This window comes from Chiloscyllium plagiosum, unplaced genomic scaffold, assembly GCF_037043375.1.
Source record: "Chiloscyllium plagiosum isolate Xiang-an unplaced genomic scaffold, Cpla_swu_hap1 HiC_scaffold_1, whole genome shotgun sequence".
Lineage (NCBI taxonomy): Eukaryota > Metazoa > Chordata > Chondrichthyes > Orectolobiformes > Hemiscylliidae > Chiloscyllium > Chiloscyllium plagiosum.
This window is the reverse complement of record NW_028270139.1, coordinates 1,666,827-1,691,803: the sequence shown is the minus strand read 5'-3', so window position 1 is coordinate 1,691,803 and position 24,977 is coordinate 1,666,827. Positions and strand designations below refer to the sequence as shown.

Sequence of the window (24,977 nt, the reverse complement as noted above, 5' to 3'; positions counted from 1 at the left end):
AATAAGGGGAACTGTGGAACTAGGAGGGAGGAGCTGGCCAAAGTTCAATGGTGCAATACCCTAGCAGGGATGGCAATGGAACAACAATGCAGGTATTTCTGGATATAATGCAGAAGATGTAGGATCAGTTCATTCCAAAAAGGGAGGCAGGGGTGGCCGTGGCTGATGAGGGAAGTTAAGGACCATATAAAGACAAAAGGGAAAAAGTATAACATAGCAAAGATGAGTGGGAAATCGGAGGACTGAGAAGCTTTTAAAGAACAACAGAGGATAACTAAAAAGGAAAGACGCAAAGGAAAAATAAGGTACGAAGGTAAACTGGCCAAAAATATAAAGGAGGACAGTAAAGGCTTTTTTTAGGTATGTGAAAAGAAAAAAAAGGTTAAGACTAAAATTGGGCCCTTGAAGACAGAAATGGGTGAATTTATTATGGGGAACAAAGAAATGGCAGAAGAGTTGAATTGGTACTTTAGATCTGTCTTCACTGGGGAAGACACAAGCAATCTCCCAGATGTAATAGTGGCTGAAGGACCTGAACTGAAGAGAATTTATATTAGGCAGGAAATGGTGTTGGAGAGACTGTTAGGTCTGAAGGCTGATAAGTCCCCAGGACCTAATGGTCTACATCCCAGGGTACTGAAGGAGGTGGCTCGAGAAATCGTAGATGCGTTGGTGATCATTTTCCAATGTTCTATAGATTCAGGATCAGTTCCTGTGGATTGGAGGGTAGCTAATATTGTCCCACTTTTTAAGAAAGGAGGGAGAGAGAAAACAGAGAATTACAGACCAGTTAGTCTGACCTCAGTGGTGGGAAAGATGCTGGAGTCAATTATAAAGAACGAAATTACGACACATCTGGATAGCAGTAACAGGATAGGTCAGAGTCAGTATGGATTTATGAAGGGGAAATCATGCTTGACTAATCTTCTGGAATTTTTTGAGGATGTAACTCTGAAGATGGACAAGGGAGATCCAGTGGATGTAGTATACCTGGACTTTCAGAAAGCCTTTGATAAAGTCCTACACAGGAGGTTAGTGAGCAAAATTAGGGTGCATGGTATTAGGGGCAAAATACTGACATGGATTGAAAATTGGTTGGATGACAAGAGACAAAGAGTAGTGATAAACGGCTCCCTTTCAGAATGGCAGGTGGTGACCAGTGGTGTGCCGCAGGGATCAGTGCTGGGACCGCAGCTTTTTACAATGTACATTAATGATATTGATGAAGGTAGTAAAAGTGATATTATCAAATTTGCTGATGGGACAAAGCTGGGTGACAGGGTGAAATGTGAGGAGGATGTTAGAAGAATACAGGGTGACATGGATAGGTTAGGTGAGTGGACAGATGCATGGCAGATGCAGTATAATGTGGATAAATGTGTGTTTATCCACTTTGGTGGCAAGAACAGGAAGGCAGATTACTACCTAAATGGAGTCAAGTTAGGTAAAGAGGTAGTACAATGAGATCTAGGTGTTCTTGTACATCGGTCAATGAAAGCAAGCATGCAGATACAGCAGGTAGTGAAGAAAGCTAATAGCATGCTGGCCTTCATAACAAGAGTAATTGAGTATAGAAGCAAAGAGGTCCTTCTGCAGCTGTACAGGGCCCTGGTGAGCCCGCACCTGGAATATTGCACGCAGTTTTGGTCTCCATATTTGAGGAAAGACATTCTGGCTATTGAGGGAATGCAGCGTAGGTTCACGAGGTCAATTCCCAGAATGGTGGGACTATCTTACGCTGAAAGATTGGAGCGACTGGGCTTGTTTACGCTGGAGTTTAGAAGGCTGAGAGGGGATCTGATTAAGACGTATAAGATTATTAAAGGATTGGGCACTCTGGAGGCAGGAAGCATGTTTCCGCTGATGGTTGAGTGCCAAACCAGAGGACACAGTTTAAAAATAAGGGGTAGGCCATTTAGGACAGAGTTGAGGAGAAACTTTTTCACCCAGAGAGTGGTGGGTGTATGGAATGCTCTGCCCCAGAAGGCTGTGGAGGCCAAGTCTCTGGATACTTTCAAGAAAGAGTTGGATAGAGCTCTTCAGGATAGTGGAATCAAGGGTTATGGGGATAAGGCAGGAACAGGATACTGATTGAGGATGATCAGCCATCATAATGAATGGTGGTGCTGGCTCGAAGGGCAGAATGGCCTACTCCTGCACCTATTGTCTATTGTTTCAGCATAAAGGTACCTGCCTCACACTCAGTGCCAATTTTAGCAACCAAGACGGTTCAGAATAAAGATCTGAAACTGATTTGAACTTTGAAAAGGAAAGACAGCAGTTTCAGGTCAGTTGTCCATTACACACCATTTGTCATCAAAGGTCAAAGAAAAGTAAATTAGAGATGAATTATGTGTAGCCAATACCCATTCTCTACTATCACCCAATTTCTAACAGCTCGCACCGACCATTTTACATGTCTGAGCAGGTCAGGCAGCATCCAAGGAGCATGAAAAACTACGTTTCCAGCTGTAGCCCTTCACTCCTGATGAAGGGCTCCTGCCCGAAACATTGATCATTTCAGCACCAGTCTAATCTCGACTCTAGTCTCCAGCATCTGCAATCCTCACTTTCACCTATTTTACATGTCTGAATCAAGCTGGGTTTCCTGGTGTGAACAGAAGCATTATGTTGAAAATATTTTATTGCCTAGTGTTACAGAAGTGATTGTCATTTTTGAACATTAACACATTATTTATCTGTTGACAGATGGGTTTGCAGCTAACTAAATTGTTCTACACTTACAGAAGGCTCAGGAACTCTAATATTTATGAACTGCTGCTTGCTTTGGAACACCAAGGCCTCAATTGGCCAGAGAGTTTGCAGGTTTTTTTTCCCCCACATACCTTGGTGACATTTTTAAAATATCAAAGATTAGAACTAAATTTATGCCAATATCGAACAACTGATTCCCTGCAGTTGCTGAAAGCATTTTGCTCAAATGCCACATTAGAATATTTGTGGTGGGACAAAAAAAGATGGCCGCTAGTTTTGTTTTTTAAATTGCCCTTGCTACAAGGTATCTTTCGGATTTGCACAAAAATATGCTGTAAGGCTAGAGCAGTTTTTTGCAAACAAGTGAGGAAACCTCCCCTTTCAAAGCCAAGACAGAGTTTAGGAAAGGGAAATTCAGTGTGATATTATTTTGCTCAAATTGTGTTTTTACCAAAATAGACTCTTGAATTCCACATCAACTCATGTACATTTGCAGTTTCTAAACTTCCAATAAAATAAAATTAAAATGCGAGCAAGCCTCATAAAATACCACTGATGAAAATGTATATGTGGAATTTGGAAATCATTCAAATATCAGTCAAAAGTGATGCCAAGGAAAGTGCAGACACGCAAAGCCCATTTCAAATGTAAAAGATTTAAGGCTGTTTTGTTTTATATTCCATATTCCCCAAATACTATAATTTTAAAATTAATTTCCAGAAAGCCATAAAGAATTTTGATTTTTGCTGAATCAGCAGTGTTGATTGAGGTCATTGCCAATAGTCTAAGCTGTCAAACATAAAAGTCATGCTATTTATTTCTTTGAGACTTGGTACAGAACAGCAAAGTGAGGATGTATACATTGTAATATAGACTGGCATGAAGTTAATAAATTACTTACAAAAGTCTTAAAAGGACATTTTAAAGTGTGTAGTATTTCTCTCAGTAAGACCAGATTTTCTTTGATTTTTCTTTTGTTCTTGGGATGTGGATGATATTTCTAGTATTACTGGTTATTCTGAGAAAGTGGTAGTGAGCTATCTTTTTCCTGAATTGTTTCAGTCTTAAATTTCCTTTGTGCCACTTTGTGGATGCAACATAACCAGGACGCTCTCATCACTAGACTGCAGAAAATTTACTGGTGCAATATATTACATGGCTAACAGATAATAATGGCACAGATGGTGGTAGAGTACATTGTGTAAAGGTAGCATCACTGGACTAATAATTCAGAGGTCGAGGCTAAAGTTCTGGGGATTTGGTAGATAATGGATTTTGATATGAATTAACAGATTTGGAAACATAAGCTAGTTGACTTGTGACTATGAAGCCATTCTTGAAAAAAATGTATCTGGTTCACTTTTGCCATTTGGGGAAGGAAATACAGCATCCATATCTGGTCTGATGGATAAGTGACTCCAGATTTACAGCAATGTGATAGACTCTTAATGGCCTTTGAAGTGATCTTTCAAGCATTCAATTCATGGGCAGTTAGAGATGGATAACAATTAATAAAAGCAAGCGATGCTCACATCACATGAATAAAAATAGTCAGTGATGAAGTAACAGCACTTACCACTGAACTCGAAGAGAGAGATGCCAGTAATGACCTAGCCATTTCTATAAGGGGATTTCATTCTGGCGTCATCAATGGGATCACCAGCATCCAGTCAGGATGATGACTATTCTGTTCAATAGACGAGTTCTCACAGACAACAAATAATGACAACAACAACAAATAACAACAAATCACAGATAACAAAGTAAATACCACAGAATACTCTTCACTTTATAATCATTTCATAGAATTAAGATAACGATTGGGGAGTACACATAGGATTAAACTAGAACTCAAAATATCATATGCAACCTTTTAAAAGTATTCATTTTTAAGTAGTTAACGGAGGAAAATAGGCTTTTGTTTTGGGTGTACATAAATTTAGATAGTAAATTCAAACCTGCTTTGGACTGACTGTCTGCATTTGTTTGGAAGTAAGTGTCTAAATTTTTCATGTGTGCAAACCTAATTTTGCCTAATTAGTTTGTAGTTGGGATTAAAGTGATCTCTGGAGATTAAATTCTGTAGTTGTAAAATTTGAGCAAGCTTATTTTCAAGAATTTCATTGGTGGAGCAGTCTAATTAAAAACCAGCTTAAACTGGATCCTGATTTACAGTGACAGATAGACCTTTTGTGATGGATGCATATAAAGTCAAACAACATAGTGTGCTATACAATAATAGAATGCTGGACTTGAACATCTGAGCAAAAATAAAAGGAGGAGAGGAGTTTTAGGTTACTTAATCAAAACAGCTGATTGGTAAGTATTTCTAGAGCTTTAAGTAAAAGCAAGGTCAACTGTTTGTGTTCAGATAGCTAATATTTAAAATATTTTCTTACAAATTGCTTATAGGGCATAGGTTTGATACTAATGCCCTAAAATATAAAGAGTGGGGTGCCAACATGATTACTTAATGACTTCTATAAAATTCAACAGAGATTGTAGGTTAGCTGATGTGTTGCAGCTACAGCACATTGGTGCTGCTGACCGGGGGGGGGGGGGGGGGGGGGGGGTCAGTAAACAAATCTGTTGCACATTCTGCAGCTGGAGCAAATTCAGATCAGAATTGAGGAGCTGAGGTCTAAGCTATAGACATAGTGTCACATCAGCAAAGGGTAAAGTTAGCTGAATGCTTTTCTCCAGGAGATGGTCATACCCATTAGATTAAGAAAATCGATCTGAATTAAGGATAGGAGTGTGTCGCTGTAGGTGAAGTAAAGGACTCCAAGGGGTAACTCTCAAGGATTCTCAGTCTGTGCACTTGTTCAACCATTACAAAGTTCTTGCAAGCTGTGTGTATGAAAATCTGAACTCCAGGAAGGATGAATAAACTTATCATATTAATTCTGTAGAGGGTAGAAGTTTGTGTATTGCAAAGTTTGTGGATGTATCAAAAATAGCTGAGCAGGCAAGTGGTAGGGTGACACAGAGTCTATGGAGGGGTTTGTAAATGGGTAAAGGTGTGGCAGATGAAATATAAAATACCAGAATATGCAATCTGAACAGGAAGAATAATGAGCTGAGTATTACTTAAATGGGGGAGAAACTGCAGAAAGCTGCAGCACACAGCAATTTCAGGGTCCCTCTGCATGAACCACAAAATGCTAGCACACAAGTTCAGTGAGTAATAGGGAAGGACAACAGACTGTTTCCCTTTATTGTGAAGGGACTGAGTACAAAAATAGGCAAATCTTGCAAAATCTATACAAGACACAAGTCATACCACAGCACTAATACAGTGAAGAGCTTTGGCCTCCACATTTAAGGAAAGATATGCTGACGTTGAAAATGAAAGTTCACTAGGTCAATCTCAGGTATGGAGGGATTTTCTTGGAGAGGCTGAATATGTTGGACTTGTACTCATTGGAGCTTAGAAATGAGAGAACACCTTATTTGAACATATAAGATTCCTAGGGGAATTGACAGGGTAGATGCAGAAAGGTCTTTTCCCCTGTAGGAGAGTCCAGGACCAGACAGCCTAATCTCAGAATAAAGGGTTGTACATTTAAGGCAGATAGGAGGAGGAATTTATTCTCCCAGGGGTATTGAATCTGTAAAATTCTTTACAGTAGAAGACGGTCAAAGCTGGGTCATTGAGTCTATTTGAGATCAAGATGGACAAACTTTGAATTAGAAAAGGTATCAAGGGTTATGGGCAAAAGGCAGGAAAGTAAAGGTGAGGATAATCAGATAAACCATAACCTTGTTGAATGGTTTGATTCTGCTCCTACTCATGGACTTTTAATAAAATATAATGGAGAGATCTGCCATTCCATAAATACAGCATCACTATCTACAAGGTCAAAGATTGATCCGACGTAATTGAGTTTTAATTGAGATTAATAACCAATGCAAGTATGCATATTATTAACTATTTCTATCTCTGCAGACTTCAGCACAGCCTGTGAAACAACAGGGATTAATGACATCTACCTCTTACATTTTAACTTAATTTTTTGTTTTGATTGGATTGCTTTGGATTTGATTCCATGTAATTTGATTGACTTGAATGTAATTTGTTTGAACTTGTTGTATTTGATACAATAATTTGATTTTAATTGTTTTGATTGAATTAGATTGGACTTCATTGCATTGATCTTCATCACTGATTTGATTAGGTTTATGGTTAGTGTTAGGCTTTGATTTGGTTTACTGTTAGTGTTAGGTCTTGATTAGATTTACGGTTAGTGTTAGGTTTTGATTAGTGTTAAGGCTTTGATTTGGTTTACAGTTAGTGTTAGGTTTTGATTTAATTTAATATGAAGTGAGCTGATATTTCTTGCTTTGATTTGAATGGATTCAATTTTTACTATAGTGACAGGTCATATAAGTTGAATCAATATGGTTTTAATTGCTTGCTTTAGTTTGTTTACATTTTTTGATTTAATTTCATTGGTTTGATTAAACCTGACTTGGTTAGTTTGATTTGTTTTTATTTTATTTGATCTCAATTTACATAACTAATTTGACTTAATTTGGATAGATTATATTAATTTAAATCAATTTGATTTGATCAAATTTGACTGAACTAGATTGTGGTGAATTAGATCGGCATGTTTTAGCTCATTTGACTTTTAATCAAGTTTGGTTTTGCTTTGAGTTAATTTGATTTAGTTGATTTGATAACATTGGATTGAATTTGAGTTTGGAAATTTGAATTTATTTGACTGTTTGGATTTAGAGTAATATTGATTTGTTGGTTATAATTTTCCATATTTTATTTGATTTGTTTTCATTTCATTTTCATTGATACAGCTTGTTTGAATTGGCAACCTCAACAGGTATAGTAATTTTACTTGCAAATGCATTGTGTTGGTTTGTATTGAATTGGATTTGATTTGTCTCAGGTTTCTTCAGGTGCCAGGGATCATGGCTGTCCAACTGTTATACTGCTTGACAACAGCCAACATCTTGGTTTTGCTCAAAATCCAAGGGGTTGTCCTGCCCTTACTAGCCATGATCAAATGGAATAGTGTTGAAACATTGAGTGCTTAAGTGTTATGAACCCAGGGACAGGAAACAAAAGGATTGTAACCTTGCTTTGGAAGAGGCTGAGCTTCACAATAGTGACAGTTTCTTTACCTTGGCTTTGAAACTAAAGTTCTTAAACTTCTAACATAGCTTAATGTATAAACTTTTTGTTTATAAACATATTATGAAAACTTTAAAAACTTAACTGAACCAGAAATTTATAAAAGTGGGATGGCCTTAACACTCAGCTCTGGTGTTTGTTTTCTATTCCTTTTCTTTAACTCTGCAATTAATGTTTCAGCTAATTCCACAAAATAACTAACATCCTTTCTCATCAACTATCAGTGCAACCCCATCTTTGATTATTTTCCAAACTCCATTTCAGCCAAGCCTTATTTATTTTTCTTCTAAGCAATGTCCATACGTTTCCTCATTCTGGACTTTCATTATCCTTTCCAACAGTTTTCATCTCTCCCGCAATTCACAAACCACATTATTTTATTTTGCTTGGGGCTTAAATGGTCCTTTGAGAACTGATCAATTGTCCAGATTTCTGCTGTGTTTAAAGTCTGCATCTGTTCTCCTATACCATACATTTCATGCTTTTCAGTCTAGAGAATAAATTTGAGCTCAGGCTTTTTTTTATTGTTCTTTTATAACATTTCATCAGTCTTGGTTTTTAATGCTGCATGCAAACAACTATTTTGATTCATCATGTCAAAACTGCACAATGTGCACCAATAAACATGCCCCTACTGTTTGATAAGCCATCACAAAATGTATAAAATATCAATTAGATCACAAAGATGACCAATCTTCCTGACTGCTGTTAAGAACAAAAATCAATTCACGCTGGATTTTGACATTAACAAAGTATATTGTAACATATTTTTAACGGAAGGGAGACAAAGTATATTGTAACATATTTTTAACGGAAGGCAGAGGATAGAAAAAAAATTCTGAATATAAGTATGGAAGTTATTTATCAATCTGAGCTGCAAATCTTCTCAAAAATTGCTAAGATTCTAAATATACTACTATGAAACTTAACCTATACCCCTTTAAAAACCCCAAATACATACACTGTCATGTTTAAGACATGATTTGGAGATGCCGGTGTTGGACTGGGTTGTACAAAGTTAAAAATCACACAACACCAGGTTATAGTCCTACAGGTTTAATTGGAAGCACACTAGCTTTTGGAGCGACGCTCCTTCATCAGGTGATAGTGGAGGGCTCGATCGTAACAGAATTTATAGCAAAAATTTACAGTGTGATATAACTGAAATTATACATTGAAAAGTTGATTGTCTGTTAAGCCTTTCATCTGTTAGAATAAAGTGATAGTTTCACTTCTTTCATGTGTATATCACAAAACCTTTTTTTTTAAATTGCATTCTCGGGTTAGCTGTTAACAATGGTGATAGCTAGACAATATGTTTAAGGTGTTGGCCCCCTGTGTTCTCTGTCTATGCCATGGTGTTCAGATTGATTCTAATCTAAAAAGTGAAATAACAGAGTTTTACATAAATTCATGCAGTTTTTGAGCAAAGTACAATGTAACTCTGCAATTACAATACTGTAAAGTATTGTTCAGTCTTCATTTAGATGGTGTGATCTAGTGGACCTAAAACATCATCATGCTTGAATTCTCTTAAGCTTTCTTGGCGTTTCTGTCTTTTCACCCACACAGAGAGAGATGTATTCAGTTTACAGCTCTGGATGTTTCAGGCTGCACACATCAATTTGTAGCAAACTATAGCTTAACCATTCACCAGGTCATTTTTCCTTCACTCTTGGCACCACTCTGTCCCTGTTTCAAAACGTAGTATTGTCTTGCACAATTAAAAACATGCACTACTTTTTTACCCAAAGTTACAAATGTCTCCTGGTATTGTAGCTATTTAGCAGTCCAACTTTCATTTCAGTTTATAGTCCCAAATGGAAATGTGGTCACTTGCAATAAGCAATCCCTTTTTCCCCATGTAAAGCAATGCTCACAATACTGAACAGACTCAGATAATAATTTGGATATTTCAAATGCACATTGACATGTTTTACTTTTGTTCAATGCTCCAGTGTTCCAATATTTTGCATTGCTTCTCCTCAGATCAGTTTTTCCTTCAATTGCTTGTTATCAATAGCTTGTTGTGTTTGGTGCACCCTCAGAAAACACAGCAAACTGACCCGGTTTAAAAGATGTATAAGGATACAGATCAGTGTACAAGTTGAGTCACTGTAACAGTAAAGGAAAGTTCTCAGACACAAGGCAGTGATCAGATCAAGATGCTGAGAGCAAATTGATACAGCTGTCTCTGTCACTTCAAGATAACATTGGTGAATTGCACGCATTCTACAGATGTATTCCAATTGTGGTGAAAACCATACACATGGATCTTGGGTTGCTTGTGGAACAGACTAAGTTCTGAAAGGAACTGAAATCCTTAAATGCAGACAACAGGTTTTGAATGACTTTACGACTGTGTGATCACTAAAATCTGTACATTTGTAGTATGCAATTTATAGATTACAGTATACACAAATTGCCCATTAATTATTTTTAAGTCATGTCAATTCTAGATGTCAGAGTATAGGATAATATTTAGCGTTTTCTTTGACCTTTCTATATTTTAAGAACTTCTGTTTCAAAAATGTATAATATTGTGGCTTAATTCTTTTAGCAAAGAATTGAATTTTTTAAAACTTAATGGTCTCTGAGGTTGTGTACCCAGACCTTCTGGCCCAAATCTTGTCTGTTTATGTCCCAGTTCTGTAACATTTCAACATCTGCATGTGCCTCAATCTCGGAGGGAAAAATTGAGGACTGCAGATGCTGGAGATCAGAGCTGAAAAATGTGTTGCTGGAAAAGCGCAGCAGGTCAGGCAGCATCCAAGGAGCAGGAGAATCGATGTTTCGGGCATAAGCCCTTCTTCAGGAATTCCTGAAGAAGGGCTTATGCCCGAAACATCGATTCTCCTGCTCCTTGGATGCTGCCTGACCTGCTGCGCTTTTCCAGCAACATATTTTTCAGCATGTGCCTCAATGTCTTCAACTATATGACAAATTTACTGCTTTTTAGACACTACTACTCTCTCTCTCCATTATTATTTTGAACATAAATGTTGCATTGCTTGTTCTTTTTTCCCCATAATTGTACTTCTACCATGTTGTCTGGTCTAATTAGGTCAGCACAGTGGCTCAGTGCCAGGGACCCATGGTTTAATTCATCTTCAGGTTCACCTTCAAACTGATGGCATGTTTGGCAGCTCTGTGAAGAGAAAAACAAAGTTCCTCAAGCAATTTCTGTTTTTATTTCAGATCTACAGCATCACAGTTGTTTGTTTTCATGATTGTCTTTAATGAGGCATGATCAGAGGCCCTTTCACCAAATAAGACAATTATGGCTAGTCTATTAATGATCAGAAAAACATCTTTGTAACCATTAATTACATATTCCAAAAAAACTAAATTACAAAACTTTTTAAGATTCGTGAAAGCAGAATTAAAAGATTCCTTTTTGAAAGTTACCAGACAAACATTTGAATAAAAAATTACTGGACTTTGAATGAACAGCAATTGGAATGGAGCTGATTGAAAGATAAAAGGTCATTCGCAAGTATAGACTTTCAGTCAGAGAATTAAAGAAGAACAAATTTTGGAAAATTGTAGAAAATGCATAAAAAACAAGAATAATAGTGGAATAACCTACTTTAATATAAACTGGACTGATTTTGGTGTAAATGGTAGTTTGTAGAGATTTTAAAATACATTTAGAAGTTTTCCTTTGCCATTATTTAACAAGTCCAAAAAGAATAATGGCCATTGTGGACCACTCTAATGGTAGTTATCATAATTCAATTGAACGTAAAGTAGTAAGGGTGAAAAGTAAAAACTTCAAATTGAGAAAGTCTTCTGAAGAAACAAGGGTTAAAATACATACTAAGGATTAATACAGGAACGTTAGGTGAGAAATTACTTTTCCAGTAAAGCTTAGTGGGGTTACTTTTTTTAAAACAGGGACATGATTTGACGATGTTGATTTGCCATCAAAAACAAACATCTGGAAAAGGATACTGAATTCTGCTATTACACTAGCAAGTAATGATGCAGTGCGAGACATAATCATTAAAGCCACAACCAGATAGAAGAATATTAAGCTCCACGTCCTATGATCTCACTGGAACCTGACTTTGACTAAGCAAATTTACGTTTAAGAATAAATTAAAAATAACATTGTTTAGAAATTAATGGCCAACCTCATTATCAGAGGCCCTTTCACCAAATGAGACAATATTTATGGCTGGTCTATTATGGATCAGAAAAACATCTTTGTAACCATTAATTACATAATCACGAAAAATTAAATGACAACGTTAAGATTTGTTCTGAATCTAACATGTCTTGAACACACGCGGGATTAAGGTAACCGGAGATTAACATTTGGAAGGTGTCTTTACTTTTTAAGTGTCTCATCTGTAACAAGTTTGAAATTTGAATTCTCTCACAGAAATAACTTTTTTCAAGATGCATCTAGTTTAGCAATTTATGCTTTTATGTAACCACTGGAATGTGTGCTTATAATAAACTTGTGTACTAAAACGGTGAAGTATCTCAAAGTCCTATGCATCAAACTCCTACTTCCTTTTGGTAGGGCAATATTAATTAAGAATGTTTAAAATACAGGCAAGTTGACATGATGAGTCTATTAGGAATAAGGAAATAATCTTGATTTGATCCACTCAAGGAGAAGTGAAATGGGTTTCTGTCTGCAGGTGTGGTGTATGGGTGGGCATGCTAATTATTGTATTGTTGCTTAATAATAGGAAAAAGGATAGACTGAGTAATTACAGAGCAGTCGCCCCCCCAAACCATTATGGGAAAAAAACGATCGAAATAAGTTCTGAGAAATAGCATAAGTCTTATAGAACAAAATGAATCAATTAAAGGAAATCAGTACAAATTTGTTCCATCCTTCTATATTCTGGACCAGATCTTTAACAAAATCATTGCTAAACTAATATAATATTGTTGCACATGTTGTGTCATGTTGAATTTCTCTAAAACCATATCTATATTACTTTCATTGTTTTCAGCTCTGTCTTAAGCCAGCAAGATTCTAAGCTCTCAAACTCACTCCCTAAATCTCTACACCTCTCTAATTCTCTTGCTATTTCACTCCCTAAAATCCAACCTCATGAAGTATTCTGTCATCAGTTCTGAAAGCTACCTATGACAGGTATCATTTTTGTTTGATTGCACCAAGAAGCATCTTCGGTATGGTTTTTTTTTACATTAAAGGCATTATGTAGATGTAATGTTTTTGTCAGAACAACAGTGACATACAGTTGGGTAGTTTGTAAGGGGAGATGATTGGCTGTAGAAATTATCAACATGGACTTTGAACCTCATGAAGTTTCTATCAGGTCAAGCCAGGGCAAAGAAACCTCCTCCCATTCACCACCTTTCACCATTTCTGGTGAATCAGTACTACGTCATGCTGAACACCACTTCTAGGAAGCATTTACGATAACAAGAATACAGAATGTACAGAGCCTCACTAGCCTACCTGTCACAAACTCATTGATTCACGATAACATTGATAAGTGAATCCTGGACCATCTTCAGGGAGGTGGGATCCCATCTTCACATTGTGTAAATTCTCCAGGGGAACCGATCAGCAATCTGGTCCAAACTATTTATATTGCAAATAAATTCTGCCTGTTTGAAAATACACAGAAGTGATAACTCTGCAGACATATTTTCTCACTGGAGGCTAAATCATTTAAAAACCAACAGGAACAAATGTGAAAGTCATTTACAAGTAACTATATCAGTGTGTTGGAAACAATAGCCAAGTAGGAGAGATTTAAAACAATAAGGCAAAGATTTATTGTACAGGCACAAAACAGCATTAGTGTCCAAAGATATAAACAAAGATCATTTCGGAGAAACAACTAAACAGTAATACAGCTAGATCTCACCTTAACTTAGTTCTGGGCAAAAGAGATAAAGTGACATTAAAACACTGGAATAGCTAAAACTTTGATCTCTACTGCTATGAGGGGAATACCAGGAAAATGTTTTTCAGTCAAAGAAAATTATGCTTCCAAGTGTAACTAGCAAGTTAGCTAAGAAATTAAAGAGGCAAACAGAGAACATTACGCTAAATTAAAGGAAAGTAAATAAAGGCAAAGTAATGGAAAGGGTACTGAGGGATAGGATTTATGAGTATCTGGAAAGACACTGCTTGATTAGGGACAGCCAGCACGGATTTGTGAGGGTAGGTCTTGCCTTACAAGTCTTATTGAATTCTTTGAGGAGGTGATCAAGCATGTGGATGAGGGTAGAGCAGTGGATGTAGTGTACATGGATTTTAGTAAGGCATTTGATAAGGTCCCCCATGGTAGGCTTATGCGGAAAGTCAGGAGGCATGGATAGTGGGAAATTTGGCCAGTTGGATAGAGAACTGACTAACCGGTCGAAGTCAGAGAGTGGTGGTAGATGGTAAATATTCAGCCTGGAGCCCAGTTACAAGTGGAGTTCTGCAGGGATCAGTTCTGGGTCCTCTGCTGTTTGTAATTTTTATTAATGACTTGGAAGAGGGAGTCGAAGGGTGGGTCAGTAAATTTGCAGACGATACGAAGATTGGAGGAGTTGTGGACAGTGGGGAGGGCTGTAGTCAGCTGCAAAGGGACTTAGATATGATGCAGAGCTGGGCTGAGGAGTGGCAGATGGAATTCAACCCTGTCAAGTGTGAGGTTGTCCATTTTGGAAGGACAAATAAGAATGCGGAATACAGGATTAACGGTAGGGTTCTTAGTAAGGTGGAGGAGCAGAGGGATCTTGGGGTCTATGTTCATAGCTCTTTGAAAGTTGCCACTCAGGTGGATAGAGCTTGTAAGGCGGCCTATGGTGTATTAGCATTCATTAGCAGAGGGATTGAATTCAAGAGTCGTGAGGTGATGTTGCAGCTGTACAGGACCTTGGTAAGGCCACATTTGGAGTACTGTGTGCAGTTCTGGTCGCCTCATTTTAGGAAAGATGTGGAAGCTTTGGAGAGGGTGCAGAGAAGATTTACCAGGATGTTGCCTGGAATGGAGAATAGGTCGTACGAGGATAGGTTGAGTGTGCTAGGCCTTTTCTCATTGGAACGGCGAAGGATGAGGGGTGACGTGACAGAGGTTTATAAGATGATCAGGGGAATAGATAGAGTAGACAGTCAGAGACGTTTTCCCCGGGTACAACAGAGTGTTACAAGGGGACATAAATTTAAGGTGAAGGGTGGAAGGTATGGGGGGGGATGTCAGGGGTAGGTTCTTTACCCAGAGAGTGGTGGGGGCATGGAATGCACTGCCTGTGGGAGTGGCAGAGTCAGAATCATTGGTGACCTTTAAGCGGCAATTGGATAGGTACATGGATAGGTGCTTAAGCTAGGACAAATGTTCGGCACAACATCGTGGGCCGAAGGGCCTGTTCTGTGCTGTATTGTTCTATGTTCTATGTTCTATGAATGGAACAAGCATTAGAAAGAGAATTTAAGATTTCAGTGATTTTTTACACAGTGAATAGTCATAACATGGAATGGACTTTCGCATATATAGTGAAGGTGAAACCCTCAAATTATTTATAAAACAATCGCAGTAATGAAAGAACTTTAGACATTTTTGGCCAGATGAATAACCTCCCTCATTCTATAATAATCCTATAATGATTAGATTAAATTCCCTACAGTGTGGAAACAGGCCCTTTGGCCCAACAAGTCCACACCGACCCTCCGAAGAGTAACCCACCCAGACCCATTTCCCTCTGACTAATTCACCTAACACTATGGGCACTTTATCATGGCCAATTCACCTGACCTGAATTTCTTTGTATAATCTTGTGAACAAACACTCAAGTTGTGAAGACTTCCAGAATTTTCCAATTGCTGACAATGAGGCAAGTTTTAGCAACAAAGAGGGTTGAGAACAGAGGCTTGAAAGCCAGTTTGAATTGTGAGCAGTTGTATTGTGGTCACCAATACGTTTGTAAGAATATTTATATGCAAACAGATTGCATTGAAGTAAGTTAAAATCTGAGATGCAATGTTAAAAAAACGATGTTAGCAGATATCTTGGCAAGCTAGGTTCTCAGCTATCCAAACTGTTCTAAACTGACTCAAGTCTTAGGGACACTAACAATATTCATCTGCTACTTATTTGGAACAGAAAGTCTCTGCTGTAAATTCTGTCCATTTTGCAGATTTCTTGACATATCTTGGTAATATTTCAAAACATTATCAAAAATTAGATCTAACCAAATATCTTTAAAAGCATGCCAATATAGAACAAATGCTTCCCTGTGATTTTTGAAAGCATTCTGCTGCAATGCCACATTGTAATTTTTATGGTGGGACAAGATGTCTGCCAGTTTTATTGTTCACATTTTTTGTTGCTACATGATACATTCTAGATTCATGCAAGAACATTCTGAAATGATGGAATTATATAATTTTTTGCAAAGTTGAAGCTAGCTTCATTTTTATTTTAAAGCCAAGACACAGAGCTCAGGAGGGAGAAATCTGGTGTGATTTTATTTTGATCAGATTACATACTTTACCAAATTAGACTCTTACATTCCACATCAAATCATGCACAGCTGCAGTTCCAGATATTCCAACAAAATACAGAGCTAAAATGCGAGTGATTTTCATATAATATTGGTGATAAAAATGTAGTTGTACGATTTGGAAATCATTCAAATATCAGTCAAAATGTGATGCCAAGAAAAGTGCAGACAAAGTCAACTGCAAATCAAAAAGAATTAAGATTTGTTTCATTTTTACTCTTTTTCTTCCATCTTTAACTTTCAGAAAACAGTAAAGATGTTTTTTCCTCTGTACTGGCAGAGTTGACACCATTGGCAATAGTTAAGTTGCCAAACACACTAACGCTGCTATATATTCACTTTTTCATTATAGCTAGTGCAAAACAGCACAAATCGATAAAGAACAGTATAGTTAACTCAGCACTTACCTAAATGTTTTACATTTTTGCAAAGTTTCCCAAGGTTATGCCAGAATTTCAATTCCCTTTGTACACACCAGATACATGTTTTCTTGTAAGATGTGGGCAGTATTGATTGTCCATCCTTGATCACCTGAGATTTCTCAGCTGGGGGAGGGGGAACCTGTCTTTTTCTTGTACTGCTGCAGTTCCACGTCACTTGCCTTCCCAAAGTCCTCTTAAAGTCTAAATGTGACAGTAATTTGTTCATCAAAACTATATAGAAAACGTTACTGAAATACTATGACAAGACATTACATGGAATTGTATTGAATATACAGCATAGAAAGAGACCATTTAGTCCAGCCAGCCTGTCAGAATTTACAATACTCTGCCTCCTCCTATGCATTGTGATGGAATCTATGGTCAAAGCTCATCTTTGAAGGAAATAAAATCCAAAAGAATTGCAGATGCTGCAAATCAGAAACAAAAACAGACATTGATCTGGCAGCATTTGTGGAGAGAAATCAGAGTTAACGTTTTGAGTCCAGTGACCTTTCCTCAAACGCCACAGGATTCTGAGGAAGGATCATTCAACCCGAAACATTAACTCTGATTTCGCTCCACAGATGCTGTCAGATCTGCTGAGGTTTTCCAGCAATTTCTGTTGTTTTTTAATTGAAGAGGAAAACAAGAGAAACTAACCCTCCCTAATGAAGCTAAAACTGAAACAGATTGAAAACTAACATTTCTAGTTGAAACTACATAAAATGATTAATCAGAGCTTAGTCAATGATCAGTCCAGTGATGCAGAATAGTAAGCAGAAAACAAAGTCTAGATCCACATACTGAGAATAAAGAAAGACTTAGTAGCTGCAGCCATCTACTTTTTGAAGATAACAACATTGATGGAGCCACATCATTTTGACAAACTTGATGTGGTTCTGCAGACATGTGGTCTGAAACTCAGTTGATTGTGAGCTACTTTTGACTGAAGAGCAAGTCCAGTCCTAGGAGTCCTGAAATACATCATGGAGGTGGTTAAAAGTCACACCACACCAGGTTATAGTCCAACAGGTTTATTTGGAAGCACTAGCTTTTGGAGCACTGCTCCTTCATCAGGTGGTTGTTGTATGATTTTTAACTTTGTACACCCCAGTCCAACCAGCACCTCCAAATCATCATAGCGAAGAGAATTTTAAAGACATGGTGACTGATTAAGTGGATTGCTGATGATTTATAAAATCTGCTCTAGTTTTGGAATTTAAAATCTAATTTATAATTGTTGACGTGTTGGTTAATTCACATTTAACTGATATTGGTTAGGATACATAAATATGAAGGTTTGGAGGGATATGGGCCAGGATCAGGCAGGTGAGACTAGTTTAGATTGGAATTATGTACGGCATGGATTGGTTGGACCGAAGAGTCTGTTTTCGTGCTGTACGACTCTGACTCTATGAAAGTGCATGGTAGTAAGCTAACAGTTAGCATTAGTTTTCATTCTTGTAAATTAAAAATACTTAAACCATGGAATCTTGTGGCTGCATTCTTTCAGTAAATATCTAGGGTTTTGGATTTTTTTCTTTTTTAATGAGAAGTTATTGTTATCCTTTCAGATCATTAAAAAATAGGAGCTCTACTCAGGATTTTGAATCATTTACTGATATATGGCTGCTGGAGGTTGTTAAGGTTAAGGCTAACGCTAACAATTTCACAGATTTTATTTCACGTGTTGAAAAGTTGGATGGCTCTGTTAATTGCAAAGACATGACTGAACAGGAAATAATTCACAATTAACATAGGTCAACTGAACTAGCAGCAGTATTAAAAGCAGGGTCTAAAAAAGCAGAAGCACCAGTGGCTGGGATTTGGTTGCTGTTATAGAGTCATAGATTCATAAGAGATATATAGCAGAGAAACAGACCCTTTCATCCACCTCATCCATGCTGACCAGATATCCTGTATAAGTCTAGTTCCATTGGCCAGTACTTGGTCCATATCCCTATAGATTTTCCTATTCATATACCCATCCAGATGCCTTTTAAATGTTGTAATTGTACCAGCCTCCACCACTTCCTCTGGCAGCTCATTCCATACACGTAACATTTTCTGTGTGAAAAAGTTGCCCCTTAGGTCTCTTTTATATCTTTTCCCTCTCACCCTAAACCTGTGCCCTCTAGTTCTGGACTCCCCATTCCAGGGAAAAGACCTTGCCTATTTACCCTATCCATGCCCCTCATGATTTTATGAACTCTATAAGGTCACACCAAACACCTTCTTCACTATCCTATCTACCTGCAACTCCACTTGCAAGGAGATATGAACCTGCACTCCAAGGTCTCTTTGTTCAGCAACACTCCCAGGACCTTACCATTAAGTGTACCAGTCCTGCCCTGATTTGAATTTCCAAAATGCAGCACCACACATTCATCTAAATTAAACTCCATCTGCCACTTCTCAACCCATTGGCCCATCTGATAAAGATCCCATTCTACTCTGAAGAAACCTTCTTTGCTGTCCACTGCACTTCCAATTTTAATATCATCTGCAAACTTATTAACCATGCCTCCTATATTCACATCCAAATCTTTCATGTAAATGACAAAAAGTAGCGGACGCAGTCTAACTTCACGCCAGTTCTGTATCCAAATGGCTCGTTCTCCCTGTATTCCATGAGATCTAACCTTGCTAACCAGTCTCCCATGAGGAATCTTTCAAATGCTTTACCAAAGTTCATATAGATCACAGCTACCACTCTGGCCCCATCTTCGTTACTTCTTTACAAAACTCAATCAAGGTTGTGAGACATGACACGTACACAGCCACGTTGACTATCCCTTTCCAAATGCATGTAAATCTTGTCCCTCAACATTCCCTCCAACAACTTGCAAGGCTCACTGTTCTATAGTTTCCTGCCTTTACTTTACCACCTTTTTAAAATAGTGGCACAACATTAGCCAACCTCCAGTCTTCCAGCATCTCATCTGGGACTATGATCAGATATCTCAGCCAAGAGCTCAGTATTCTCTTCCCACAGAGTTCTAGGGTACACCTGACAGGTCCTGGGGTTTTATCCACCTTTATTCGATTTAAGACATCCAGCATATCACCTTTGTAACATGGACATTTTTAAGATATCAATATTTATTTCCCCATCCTGTAAATCTTCCATATCCTTCTCTACAGTAAACACTGATGCAAAGTACTTGAAGCAACTCAAACTTGAAATGGAGGGAAAAGGAACAGAAATGAATAAGTTCAAACTCAATTATGATGAAAATACAAAAACTTGCATTCAAATTTCAAAAACAATTAGCAAGAAACTTTGAACTGATTAAAGGTTTAATTTACTTGGTCAGGGAATGACAGAAACTGGAACAAGTTTTAACTTATTGCTTGAATTTTAATTTAGCTAAGAATATTTGCCTAAATGTAATGAAGCAGCAGCTGAAAGGTACTTTGTTGAAATTTCCCGTTTTGACAGAAAATATTTTACTACGTGAGATTCATGAGAACAAGTCTGCCATAAATAATCTTTACCATACAAGTTCTCTAGTCTACATTTCATTAATTATACAAACAGACTCTAAGGCATTATTCACATAAAACTGTGCTCCATACCTGGAACCTTCCTGTGTTCAGAATGGTGTTACATTTAAAGTCCAGGTGTACAGTGATACAAACCAAGAAGTGGTCCTTATAGTGTGTTTCTCAACAATTTTAAAACTAATGTTAGAAATACTTGGACAACTCTTGGGTTGCAAAAGATTTACCATGCAACTTTCTGTAATTCAGAAGTTGAGAGAGACCTGGGGATTGTCTGACGTTTACAAAAAAGCCAAGTGATTGCAGGGAAGAAAGGGGATAAGCGGTTGCATTATGGGCGGTAATTGCTCGACAAACCATCTGGATTTTGGAGAGTGCTCTGTGCTTATGGTTGCCTAGCTAGAGATAAAATAACTGTAGATGCTGAAAACCAAAATAGACAAGGAGGCGGCTGGAAGAACACAGAAAGCTAGGCAGCATCAGGAGGTGGCGAAGTCTCCCTAAAACGGTGACTTCTCCACCTTCTGATGCAGTGACATCATGACAAAGGGCTCCAAGCCATCCATTTCTTCCTCTCCAGTCAAACCAACCAGTACCCCTCCACTAAAACACTCATTTAATTGGCTGAACTGGTCCTCACCCTCAACAACCTCTCTTTCCAATCCTCCCACTTCCTCCAAACCAAAGGGGTAGCCACGGGCACTGCATGGGTCCACTATGCCTGCCTCTTCGTCCGGTATGTGGAACAGTCCATCTTCCGCAGCTACACCGGCATCATTCCCCAACGTTTCCTCTGTATGTTGATGACTGAATTGGCACCACCCAGTGTTCCCATGAGGAGGCTGAACAGTTCATCAACTTCATGAACACCCCTCACCCCAACCTGACCTGACCTCAAGTTTACCTGGACCACCTTGGACACCTCCCTCCCCCTCCTGGACTCCTCCATCTCTATTTCAGGTGACCAACTCAACAGCAGCATCTACTTCAAACCCATCAACTCCCACAGCTACCTGAACTACACCTCCGTCCACCCCCCCTATTTCAAGGACTGGTATTTCTCCTCCAGTGTACGACCTCAACTTCCCACACCGCCACCCTTGAACCCCAACCCTCCCAAATGCAACAAGGATAGAACCCCCACCCCCCCAGCTCTAACCTTACACCCCACTAATCTCGATACAACGTATCATCCTCCGCTATTTCTGCCACATACAATCAGGACCCACCACCAGAGATATATTTACCTCCCCATCCCATCAGCATTTTGCAGAGACCATTACCTCTGACTCCCTTGTTAGGTTTAGGTCCACCCCACCCCACCACACACACACACGCACACACACGCACACACACACACACCTTCATCCAAGGCCCCAAAGGATCTGGCAGAAATGTTCCTGCTCATCCAAACACCTCATTGACCGTGTCCACTGCTCCCGATGTGGTCTCCTCTATTAAAGAGGCATGACACCAACTTGCAAAATGGTTCAGGGAACATCTCTGGAACACACGCATCCAACAACCGCACCATCCTGTGGCCGACCACTTCAACTCCCCCTCCCACTCCGCCAAGCAGAAGCAAGTCCTGGGCTGCAACCAGCCACCAAACCCAAGCCACCCAACACCTGAAGGAAGAATGCCTCATCTTCAGCCTTAGAATCCTCCAACCTCATGAGATCAATGTTGATTTCATCAATTTCCTCATCTCCCCTCCCCCAACCTTATTCCCAGATCCAACCCTCCAACTCACCATCGCCCTCTTGACTGTTCATCTTGCTTTCTAACTATCCGCTCCAACCTATCACCATCACATTCATCTACTTATTGCCTTCCAAACCACCTTTCCCCAAGACCCAGCAGATTTTTTCTGTCAGCACCATTGCACGCCCCCTGACATTGCTGATGAAAGGCTTACGCCCTCAACATTGACTCTCTTGCTCCTTGGATGCTGCCTGACCTGATGTTATTTCTCTCGCTCTCTATAAATGACAACCGGAGAAAAAGTAGCAGACAGAACATCTGTCCCTCTCTCAGGTAGAAGAGAAAGCCTTAAAGCAAAACCAACTGAAAAGCTGGATCTCTGAGTATTATGGGGAGAAAACTGATAAAATTAAGATATTACGAAATTGTCTTTTCAGAATCTGAAATCTGGTCAGAAGATCGTCCATTCCTTTTCAAGTAACAGCAACTTCCTCTCGATTGGAGATAAATGTGAGAATTCACCTCATTCTGCTCTTTTAGTTTAGACTCTTGATCCACAGGGGTGGGTCTTATCTTGCCTTAACTTTTTCAAAATATAATACACTGAAGAACTGTATCATTTTGCCCTGTCTCTGAATGTATATGTTCTAGAATTAAGGGGGATATAGTCCAAGTCTATATAACATCTTAGTTGATAAACCATTTTGCCACTTGGTTAAAGAAAAAGCCTGTTCTTAATAAAGAAGTTATTATGGAATCTATTGAAGAAATCAGATGAAAATATCTTTTGATTTAGTTTGCAGTAGAGTCATGGAGATGTGCAGCATGGAAACTGGTCCAACTCATCCATGCCAACCAGATATCCCAACCTAATCTAGTCCCACCTGCTGGAATCTGGCCCATGTCCCTCTAAACCCTTCCTATTCATATACCCATTCAGACGCCTTTTAAATGTTGTAATTGTACCAGCCTCCACCACTTCCTCTGGCAGCTCATTCCATACACGTACCACTCTCTGCGTGAAACAGTTGCCCCTTAGGTCTCTTTTATATCTTTCCCCTTTCACCCTAAAATAATGGCTTCTAGTTCTGCACTCCCCTACCCAGGAAAAGACTTTGCCTATTTACCCTATCCAAGCCCCTCATGATTTTATAAACCTCTATAAGGTCACCCCTCAGCCTCCAACACTCCAGGGAAAACAGCCCCAGCCTATTCAACCTCTCCCTTTAGCTCAAATCCTCCAACCCTGGCAACATCCTTGCAAATCTTTTCTGAACCCTTTCAAATTTCGCAACATCCTTCCAATAGGAGGAAACCAGAATTGGACACAATATTACAAAAGTGGCCAAACCAATGTCCTTTACAGCCACAACATGACCTCCCAACTCCTGTACTCAATACTCTGACCAATAAAGGAAAGCATACCAGGCACCTTCTTTATTATCTTAATAAAGATAACAAACATAACTTTATTCTGGTGAAAGATTAACATACTTGCACTTTTGATATGGCTTGTGGAGCTGTGGGACTTGCTTTTCAATGTACACCTCCTGTCAGAGTCATAATACTGAGACACAACCCAGAAAGGAAAGCTGGCACACAGCGTCCCCAACAGGAACTAACACGGAGTGGAGGAGAGGAGATCCTGCTGATCATCATGAAGCCACCAGGGGCAGGGACACCGATCACGAACTCTAGAGCTGCTGCAGGGCTTGACCATTGATTGGTCCCCTGCCAAACACAGCAGGCTCCATAACAACCTGGTCACAGGTTGTTTAGTCTTGATGTACCCATGGTCCCAGATACTTGCAGCCACAATACTATATGCACCTGCAGGAGCCCAACTGCTGCGCACAAAAGAATATACGGAAGTGTTGAAACAGTATCAATGATTTTCTGTGCTCCACAAGAATAAGTACCACCATCTTTTCTCTGCTACTTCAAACTCACAGGGCTTCCATTCAGTCTAAAACTGTCATTGCACATACGGCTTACCAAGACTCATGGAATTTTAATTCACCTAACTGCATACATGCCCTCTCAAATGTTCCCGCCCATCTCATCTTCCCAAAATAGTCATCCTTACCTGCCCTCTGTGCTTCTTACTCACTCACTGGGAACACCTCACTACCTCTCCTGCTCACGTGTCCCCACTTCAATATGAAATGCACTCCTTTTTTCTCAATACAGGAAAAAGTGGCTCATAACGGCCCTGAAGGTAAATGCCAAGAGGATAGTGGACATCAGCTTCCTCAAACTACATCAAAAGAAAATTCTTGAGTTAATTGCAGAAGAGAATGACTACTCATGTGAATGGGGACACGTCAATGTTCAAACAACCCGCTAAGTTCATTTGAGCTATACTATGCTTTCAGTACCTCAATGCAAACAAAATCTTAACCTCGACAAGCTTTTAACCCACTCACATAACTAATTCTTTCTCCTTTGACATGCAAGAACCAGTGACACCTGCAAACCTTGGCAAAAATGTTCAGTGCTGGAGACCTGAAGCTCTAACTCCAACTGAGGAAGCCACTTGGAGGATGCACCAAAGTTTTCACCTGCACCTTCACCAGCTCACTTTGATCACAATGGTAGTCTGTCTGGATAAGAATTGGGAGCACAACCTGATAAGAACATTGTCAACATATCCCTGCAGTTGATTGAGGAAAAAGTGCTCAACGTCTTTGCCACTCAGTGGATTCAGAGGAGACCAGGCACCTGTTCAGCCCTAGTCTGAGTCCCAGATGCAGGATCAGCAAAAGCAGGCTTCATAAAGTAGTTGGTAAGCTGAATCCAAATATATGGAGGCTACCAACATTATCATACCTCCAGCAAGACACATATCTGTCTCCATGGACAGGTTGCTGACCACCATGGGAGGCCCATCAGAATCCTCAGTATCTGTCGGATACGAAAGCGGATCTGCATGACACTCTGGAGCCACAAATGCTCAGCATCAATAGCTGAGTGAAAGAAGACAAAGGACCCTT

At 39.0% G+C, this 24,977-nt stretch overlaps 1 protein-coding gene across 1 annotated transcript in view; it reads left to right on the top strand.

Moving 5' to 3' along the window:
• The window catches only part of tlr2 (toll-like receptor 2), a 120,469-nt gene extending 97,752 nt beyond the window's left edge, over positions 1-22,717 (top strand). The window contains exon 7 of the transcript XR_015760970.1: positions 22,422-22,717. The gene's annotated coding sequence lies outside the window, so the exon portion shown is untranslated. The remainder of the gene's footprint in view (positions 1-22,421) is intronic.
• Positions 22,718-24,977: the final 2,260 nt, after the last annotated feature.